Source organism: Symphalangus syndactylus, chromosome 2 (genome assembly GCF_028878055.3).
Source record: "Symphalangus syndactylus isolate Jambi chromosome 2, NHGRI_mSymSyn1-v2.1_pri, whole genome shotgun sequence".
NCBI classification, from domain to species: Eukaryota; Metazoa; Chordata; class Mammalia; order Primates; family Hylobatidae; genus Symphalangus; species Symphalangus syndactylus.
In genome coordinates, this window is record NC_072424.2 from 110,235,893 (window position 1) to 110,245,933 (window position 10,041).

The window sequence follows — 10,041 nt, forward strand, 5'->3', positions numbered from 1 at the left end:
GACCCCAAGAGAGGGTTCTTGGATCTCACGCAAGAAAGAATTTAGGGCAAATCCACAGTGCAAAGCAAAAGTAAGTTTATTAAGAAAGTAAAGTGGTGGAAGAACAGCTACTCCATAGACAGAGTAGGGGCTTCCTGAAAGTAAGAGGAGGAACACGTCCACCCTAGGTATAATGCTTGTATATATATATGATAAAACAAGATCATGGTGAGATGTGCTCTGCTATAAGGGTTTGTGATAAAGGATTAATTTTCTTAATTACTACATTTCACAAGCATCAATATTATTATCTTTAAAGCAAAATTAGGAATGCTTTTGTTCTCAAGATATCGGGATGTTAGGACACTCCCAAGTCTGGGTCTGTTTAATAAACATTATCAATCTGTTCCCTTAACTGCAAACATCTAGAGGCTAGAATACCTTTCTTTCTGGGATGCAGCCCAGCAAGTCCCAGCCTCATTTTCCCTGCCCTCACTCAAGATGGAGTCGCTCTGGTTTGAACGCCTCTGACAGTAAGAGGTGGATTTATAGATTTACTAGGTTGTTAATGAAGCTTAATCTCCAGGGCTTGTCACTTGCACTAGCCCATTCTAAGACTTGTTGTGTTCTTGGGGTAACCACGGAAGAAGCACTGACCCCAGCCATGCACAGGCAGCATGAAGTACAAAGTAATTCCCAGGCTGGGAGTCACCCTCTATAATCTGGGCAGTGGTACAGGGACTACAGTAGGACTAGTAGGCTGTCAACAATACCTCCATATCAGCTGAGCTCCAAGACACAACCTGAGCCTCCGGACCCAATCTTTGACCTTAAGAGAAAGGAACAAGGACATGCCTCCCTGCTTGTAGGCCACTATGACCAAGGATTAAAGACAATTTTTTGTTCCTCTCACTCCTCTTCTAAGGTGCTGCCCAGTAGGAACAGGAGGCAGTGAAGACCTAACAAAAGCAGACCATATGCATAGTAGCAGCCATCGGTGTCCATAAGCCATGATATCAAAGAGCTGGAGTTTTCCCATTTCTTTTCTGAGCACTGCCTGAACCAGAAACTCAGATGTGACATTACCAGTAATGAGCGGTGAAGCTTCAAGAAAGCTTTCTGAACTTTCCTTTCCCATCCATTGTGCTAGAAAGAAAATTTAATATTTTCAATCTCTCTAGAGAAAATGTTATAAAATTTTTCATATGAGGAGATAATCAAAGTGTGCAACCCAAAAATGTAGAAAACAATTGTTACAGAGGTGACGGGCAGTTAATTAATAACTAACTTTTCTGGATTTTGTGATGTTTGTGCTATTTGTGTGCTTTTTAAAAAACGTTGTATTTTGTGATTTCCTCATTTTAAATACTCATTTTCATAGCTAATTTTGCATTCATAATTTCGTGTTCTTTTTCTTAAACAAGGCCCACCCATCTGGCTCTGGTCTGTCCAACACAAGCTGATGTCTGGCTCCCATTTGGGCTATTACATATTGAAGGCTAACCTTTCTGGGACAGATGCAGAAGGCACATCTCATCTTTCTGAGGTCCAAGTTAATTAAATCAATTGATAATAAATGTAAAGATTTATATCTGAACTCTCAAGTCTCTTTCACTGATCTGTGCCAATTCCTGTGCCAATACCACACTTTCTCAATTGCTGTGGCTTTAAATTTTGAAATCAAATGTATAAGTCCATCAGTGTCGGTCTTTTTATTCAGAATTATTTTGGCTACTCTATGTCTTCTGCATTTCCCCATAAATTCTAGAATCAGCAAGTCAATTTCTACAAAAATTCCTATTGGGATTTTGATAGAGATTGAGTGGAATCTGTAGATCCATTTGAAGATAATTGCCATCTTGACGATATTTAGCTTTCAATCAATAAATACAAAATCCATCTCCAGGTATTTAGATATCTTTTGATATCTCTCAGCAATATTTTATAGTTTTCAGTGTACGGGCCTTACCCTTCCTTTTGTAAAATTTATTTCTAAAAGTATTATACTTTTTTGATGCTGTAAATCAATAATTTTTTTCTTAATTTTATTTGTAGAATATTCCTAAGAATAAAATTTTCTTAATTTTATTTGTAGAATGTTCATTGCTGGTATACAGAAATATAACTGATTTTGTATACTGATCTTGTATCCTACAACTTTGTAAAACTCAGTTAATCTATTTGCTTTTTTGTAGACTTTTGCTGATTCTCTACATAAACAGTTATGTCATCTGCAAGTAATGAGTTTTACTTCTTCATTTCCCATCCAGATACCTTTTCTTTTCTTACCTTATTGCAATGGCTATAATCTCAATGACAATGTTAAATAAAAGTAGTAAGAATGAATATCCTTTTCCTATTCTCAACCTCAGAAGCAAAGCACTTTGTTTTTCACCATTATAGATGATGTTAGCTTTGACTTTTTTGAAGATACCCTTTACCAATCAAGCTGAAAAAATTTCTTTTATTTCTAGTTTGTTGAGAGTTTTTATCATGAATGAGTATTGGATTTTGTCAAAAACATTTCTAAATCATGTGGGTTTTTGTTTTATTGTATTAACATATTATATTAATCACTTTCAGATATTAAATCAACCTTGCATTCAAACATGTGTTTTTTTCTTTTTTTTTGGAGGCAGAGTCTCACTTTGTCACCCATGCTGAAGTACAGTGGTGCAATTTCAGATCACTGCAATCTCCGCCTCCTGGGTTCAAGCAATTCTCCTGCCTCAGCCTCCTGAGTAGCTGGGATTACAGGCATGCTCCACCATGCTTGGCTAATTTTTGTATTTTTAGTAGAGATGAGGTTTCACCATTTTGGCCCGGCTGGTCTTGAATTCCTGACCTCAAGTGATCCACCCACCTCAGCCTCCCAAAGTGCTAGGATTACAGGCATGAGCCACCACATCCAGCTCCTAACATGTGTTTTTAATGGCTGTACCTAGTCTTTCATTTTTATCCTACTATAACTAATTTTTATGAGCAAATACAGAGCTTCATCAACTGGGGATCCTCCAAAATTGACAGTAAGAGACATGCTGTTGCATTTGCAGGTATGCCCAGGGTCCAGATAAGTATGCATAAATATTGTGTTGCCATAGTGATTAAGGGCATTCTTCCCAAGATGATTTGACAACAGCAAATCTTTTAAAAGTACCTTCTCTAGAAGTATTTGGCAATGATCCTACTACTTCTCTGAATATTCAATAGAAGTACAGATGAAGTAGGATGGTCTAGTAATTAAAAGTATGATCTCTGTGGACAGGCAGGCTCCCTAGTTCAAATTCTGGCTCTAGCATCTACTTGCTGTGTGACTGTGGGTAAGTTAAACTCTTTGAGCCTTAGATTTCTCATCTGTAAAATACCTCTTTGGTAAAATGAGACAATAAAAGCTACTCCAAAGGGTTGATGAGAAGATTGCCAGTAAATGTAAGTAGAACATACAGTTCAGTACCTGGCATGCAGAGCTCAACAAACAGTAGCAATTACGACTAAGACAGTTTCAACATTCCCCTCACCTTGACTAAACTTTACATGCTTTATTCGTGAGCATAGGCCCCTTTTCTTAGATCATTCATGGAATACTATGCAGCCATAAAAAATGATGAGTTCATGTCCTTTGTAGGGACGTGGATGAAAGTGGAAACCATCATTCTCAGCAAACTATCGCAAGGACAAAAAATCAAACACCGCATGTTCTCACTCATAGGTGGGAATTGAACAATGAGAACACATGGACACAGGAAGGGGAATATCACACACCGGGGACTGTTGTGGGGTGGGGAGAGGGGGGAGGGGAGAGAGATAGCATTAGGAGATATACCTAATGCTAAATGACAAGTTAATGGGTGCAGCACACCAACATGGCACATGTATACATATGTAACAAACCTGCACGTTGTGCACATGTACCCTAAAACCTAAAGTATAATAATTTAAAAAAAAAGAAAACTTGCAATTATAATTTCTTTCTCTATCCCTCTGTGAAGTAAATCTTCTACAACCCAGGAGCATCTTTCTCCAAAGCCTAAGAACCATGCCTTTAAAATGTAATCATCAAGAAAAATTGCACCTCTGTTTCTTTGTATCTGTGGGAAAGGAGAAGCCTAACTTCAGTAGGTACCAATTAGCAAACACAGATAGCCTGATCCCAATTACCAACCTCACCTCTAGTGTCTTTCAGTACTTACTAACTCACCTCAATGCTTAAAATTCTCCTGTCTTTTGTTTCAGTGTGATTGAGTTTAATTTCTCCCCCATTGCGATAGTCTTGATCTCTTTTGCAATAGTCTTGAATAAAGTCTTCCTTGACTGTCTAACTCATCCAGTGTAACTTTTCTTACATTATAATGGTTATTTTATGGAGAAAGAAGCATGGGTTCTCCTTCCGGTTGTTTCAGCTGTATAACTTTAGTCAATATCCACTGGATAGAATTTCAGTAAAAGAAAACTATCTCTTTATGGGTTAAAAGGCAAGGGTATAGGGGGGCAAAATAAGAAGCACTGTGGTTCAATTATAGTGTTCTCATTTCTTCTGAAATCCTCTAGTTGAGTATTGTAATTTCAGTGAAACAACTTATCTCCCTAAAAGACTGATTTTGAAAGACTATTTTCCTTTCCCTGTTAACTGCTCCCAACCCAACAGCCATCATCATTTTTAAAGGAATTCTAAGGGCAAAGAAAGTAAGAATCTAAGAGAATGTAATACAATTGATGACCCAAAGAAAAGCAGCACATATTAAATTGTGACTTAAATGCTATTCAAAACATAAAATCGTGCCATTGTAGTATGTGTTTGCCTGCGTGTCTATGCCTTTATTTCTCAATGATGAATTATATTTCAATGAAAAAGAATAATGCCTTCCAAGTAATAGTATCATTATATAAGCGACAATTATGCCACTAAATTTAGATAATTTAGAAATAGTCTTAAGGAGAGAAACAGAAATTAGAGAAAAAGTATTGAAATATAAAGTAAGGAACTGGGATGTATTGTTTTTCTCAATGAAGATAATATTTACTTTTGCTTTAAGATCTAGATAGACAAATGTTTTCTGGTTAACAATTTATCCAAAAAGAAAAAAGAATGTCAACTTTTTTTTTTTTTTTTTTTTTGCTTTATTCCAGAGAGCTCCAGAAGGTTTTTGATTTAAAAAAGAAAACAACAAACAATGATACTCAAATGTCATATTGGAATCCTTAGGCAAGAGCTGTTGGTTTTTTAATTTGCTCTTAATACTATGATCAAATAAAAAAAGGAAAATTTTACAAATCATTAACAGCTTTGAGGATGAGGGAAGAGCAGATTTTCAAGCATTCTTCTTTATTTAGTCAGAAATGACTGGCTCAACCTCAGCCTACTTCTCTGAGGCACATTCCTACCAACTCTTGCATATTAAATTTTGCCAGAGCAATGGGCCTGACATGGCCTTTTGAATCACAGTGAATCACAGTGACCCTTATCCAACTGAATGTCTCCTCCAATCATGTTGAATGTACACCAAGCATTCTACAGTGCCAAGATTAAGACCTGCATTGTTTTTCTAAAACCCATATTACCTGGCCATTGTGTAAGAGAAAGATATATTTAGGATTGAAGGGTGCTTCTTATTAGACCTACTCAGGAAGAAAATAAGTCTAGAGGAGCCAAACTCAAAACATACTCTTCACCATACATAATCAAATTCCTCAGAAATAATGTTCTTCTTCTCCATCTATATTTTGGAAAATTACATGAAAATCAGTAGATACTTGTAATGCAATCAGTGCTGAATTATTACCCAACAAGCTGAGTCTTTCAGGGCACCAGCAAAACAGAGGAATCAGGAATGACTAAGAAAAGTTTAACTTTGATGAATTTATGTAGCGTCTTGAAATAAAATGTAAAAAGCCATTTTCATTTCAGTATTCATGAGTTTTATAACATTTTGAAAAAGTAAATTTTCTTTTGAAGATTTTATAAATTACACATGGGGTTGTTATTACACTGTCTTCAGTGTTCAAGGTTTCTAAAATTCTCAATTCAGCCCTGGATACAAAAACTCTAAACACAGAGGGTTAAGGTATTAAAGATGAAAGCTAGTACCCTTACAACTATTTATATTGCAAAAGCTTTGCCCTCCTGCAAGAACATGCAGTTTCCCAAACAGTAACCTCTCTTTACAAGGTTATGCTTATTAGCTGGGATTTGAAGCTCAATAGCAACACTGTTCATCCATGGTTCAATTCAGATTGTAATTTCTTTTTAAACTACCTGACCCTTATAATCATATGGTGAGTTGGTCTGATCATTCATCTTCTAGAGGCCAAGTACTTGGTCTGAACACAGAGTCACTTGTATTTCTGAAGCCTCTCTGCATCAAGATGATTGGGGTGAAAAACTGTCAATTGAAAAAAGTTTGAAAGAAACCTTTTATACAATGTTTTCATTGTCTTGTTCTTTTTCTGGAACCACAATTTCTGATTGGGAAAACAAAAGTCTTCCTAGATACAAGAATGAGGTTTTAAGAGATAATCTTTGTTTCTAATTAAGTGTGGAAGCTATCAACTATTGCATTGTCCCCAGTGTCAGAATGTGCTGAATAAGATTTTGCTTTTTCTCAGGGCCCAGCATTTATTAAGCACTCAGCAAATGCTTACTGAATGAATGAATGACTCTACCCAAGCTCGTGTCTTTGTCTCAAAGCTGTATCTTCCGTCACAGTATTAAAATGTTTTTATGAACATGAGCATCTGGCTGCACATACAGGGCAGCACATTCCACACGTTGCCCTAATTGGATCACCAATTGGAGGAAAGTAAGTCACAAGCTGATTGCTTAGACTGGGTTTTTCCCCATCTCTGAACCAATCTCTGAGGCAAAAAAAAAAATGCTATTAGGCTACTGATTTATATAAAGCAGTGCCTATCATTTCTGCAGTTAGGATGGAGTCAATTCCATCCAAAGTCAATAGAAGAGAGACAATACTCTAAAGGAGGCCTAGGAGCCATGAATAACTGCTGAGGGTACCATAGATGCTGGGTTAGACAAGCAAGAAATAGTGACGATGTGACTTCTGTTTTTATGATGGCTCAGCGGAAAACTAATAAATACAACCAGTGTGTTAGAAATAATTCCATATCTCCTAAGATTTAAAGAAAATCTTTACATTGGTTAAAAAGATACTAATAAGTTTTTGTGTGTGTAACATTTGATACCAGGCTTTTGTTTTTAAGTAAAAAAACTCTAAGATGCAACTTACTGTGTAGTGGAAAGAGTGTTAGACTCACTAGATATTGATTAGCTGACTGACCTAGAGCGTTTCTTATCAGTCAACAAAACTATTTCCAGAGAGGTTTGAAATAAAACAGTTGACTTTATATAGATTATGGTTAACATCTTTTGCAGATTTTCTAAGAAATCTTTCCCTATCAGAGGTCCCCAAAACATTCCTTTATCATTTTCCTTCTAAATCTTTTATACATGCTTAAGGAAAATGCGCATGCTCTAATTTGAGGGAACATGATCCTTCATGTATTAATTGAATCAACTTTGGTTACCATGTTGTTCTATTTACTTTTTTGCTGCTCGAGCTAAAAATTGAGTGACTTCAAATACAACATAATAGTTTTTTTTCCGTTTTGCTCTCTACATTTTTTTTTACTTTAATAACTTTATTTAGAACTGTTACAGCTACTTCAGTTGAAATTTCTATTATTTTTGAGACTCTCCTTATCCCTATTAATGCTTTTCACTTTAATATTTGTAAGGCTAATATTGATATAGCTATCCTAACCAGGTATATTTGCTTGTTTTATTTTCCCTAATTCTACTTTTTGTCTTTCTCTGTCCTTGTACTGTCTTTTGTAAACCGTATATATTGAACAAGGTAGACTTTTTTTTTTATTAATCTGGTGAGATAGGCAATTTATATTTATTGTAACCATTTATTATATACTATGCCATTTCTTTGCTTTTTCTATGCTTTTTCTTCCTTCTTGCATTTTTGTGGTCTATCAAAGTTGGGATTTCTAAAGTGTTTTTCCCTTATTTCGGAATGTTTCCTCTCTACTGGTTTGAAAGTTATATTGTATTGCTGTTCTTTAATGGTTATCTGAAAATTTCTTGTTAAGTACTTCGATTAACAAAGTCTAAAGTCATTCATTATCTTAACTTCCATCCTAAAGAGTATCAGGATCCTGGAGCACTCACACTAACTTCTACGTGTTCCCGGACACTTTCCCCACATATACATTTCCTGAGTTATGTAAAATGTTGCTAGTATTTTAATTATGCTCTTTTTTACTCCACAGAGTAAATACTTCTTAATATAGACAGTATTTATTTACATTTCCCATGATTACTGATTTTTTAGCTCACCATACCTTCTTGCATCTCAGGCTTTCCTCCTAGTCATTTTGCTCTACTCTAAAATTCATCCTTATTCTTAAGTGAAGGTCCATTGTTTGTAAATTCTCATTTTGAGAAAAAAGTGTTTTTAATATACCCTTGATTTTGAAAGATAACTTCACTGGGCACTCATTCTATTGAGTTATTCTCTCAGTACCTTAAAGATGTTATTCCACTGTCTTTTGCCTTCCAGTTTTGGCACTGAAAAGTCTCCTGTCGGCCAGGTGCAGTGGCTCACGCCTCTAATCCCAGCACTTTGGGAGGCCGAGGCAGGTTTATCAACTGAAGTCAGGAGTTCGAGAACAGCCTGGCCAACAGGGCAAAACCCCGCCTTTACTAAAAATACAAAAAAATTAGCCAGGTGTAGTGGTGCACACCTGTACTCCCAGCTACTCGGGAGGCTGAGGCAGGAGAATCAATTGAACCCAGGAAATGGAGGTTGCAGTGACCAGAGATCACACCACTGCACTCCATCATGGGTGACAGAGGAAGACTGTGTCTCAAAAAAAAAAAAAAAAAAAAAAGGTCTCCTGTCAATTTGTCATTCCTTTATAAGTGGATAGTTATTCTGGCTGCTTTTAAGATATCTTTGCTTTTATTGTTCTTAAGTTTGACTATAATGAATATACATTGGCTTCCTTTTCCTGGTTTATATACATTTTGCTTCTTGTATGTGTGGATCCACTTTTTTTTTTTTTTTTTAGACAGGGTACAGTGGCACCATCATAGCTCACTGCAGCCTTGAACTCCTGGGCTCATGTGTTCCTCCCTCCTCAGCCTCTTGAGTAGCTGGGATCACAGGTGTGTGCCACCACGCCTGGCTAATTTTTGTGTTTTTTTGTCCAGATGGAGTGCCACCATGTTGCTCAGGCTGGTTTTGAACTCTTGGGCTCAAGTGATCCTCCCACCTTAGCCCCCCAAGTAGCTGGGACTACAGGTTCATGTCACCACATCTGGCTAATTCTTAATTTTTTTTTTGTAGAGATGGAGTGGGTGCTCTTGCTTCATTTCCCAGGTTGATCTCAAACTCCTGGCTTCAAGCGATCCTTCTGCTCTGGCCTCCCACAATGCTGTGATTACAGGCATGAGCCACCACACCAGGTCCCAAGCTTTTCTTAGCTCTGGAAATTTGTCAGCCAATTACCTCAATTTTTTTCTATTTTCTACTTCTTAGACTCCAAGACTCCAATTAGCACAAATTAAACCTTCCCATTCTATCCTTCAGGTCTCATAATCTCTAATTCATATTTTCTATCCCTTTATCTGTTTTTGCTGCAATATGCTGTTTCCTCAGTTAAAACTTGATAGTCAACAATTCCTTTAGTTGTGGTGAATCTGCTTTTAAGCCATTCATTATGTTATATATTTCAATAATTAAATTTCATACCTAAGTTGTCTTTGGTTCTTTTTAATATCTGCCTTTTAACATATCTCTTATTTCATGTTCATTTGAATTCATACATTATTTATTTAAACATATAACTGTTATTCTGCTTCTGCTAATTGCAATACCTGAATTCCCTGAATATCTAAATCTACTGTTTCTCAATGCAAATGGTGTGTTTCCTTGCATGTTTGATTAATCTAGAAGCATTAATTAGGGAGGCTTTCCTTCAGAGGGGATTTTCATCCACTTCTTAGAGTAACCACCAGAGTCCACTGACTTAGGACTA

The 10,041-nt window shown here is 36.4% G+C and overlaps 1 long non-coding RNA gene across 2 annotated transcripts in view; it reads left to right on the forward strand.

Moving 5' to 3' along the window:
• Positions 1–8,886, forward strand: part of LOC134733283 (uncharacterized) — a 47,386-nt gene extending 38,500 nt beyond the window's left edge. For both annotated transcript variants that reach the window (XR_010116771.1, XR_010116770.1), the window contains exon 4: positions 905–8,886. This is a non-coding gene — a long non-coding RNA (uncharacterized lncRNA). The remainder of the gene's footprint in view (positions 1–904) is intronic.
• Positions 8,887–10,041: the final 1,155 nt, after the last annotated feature.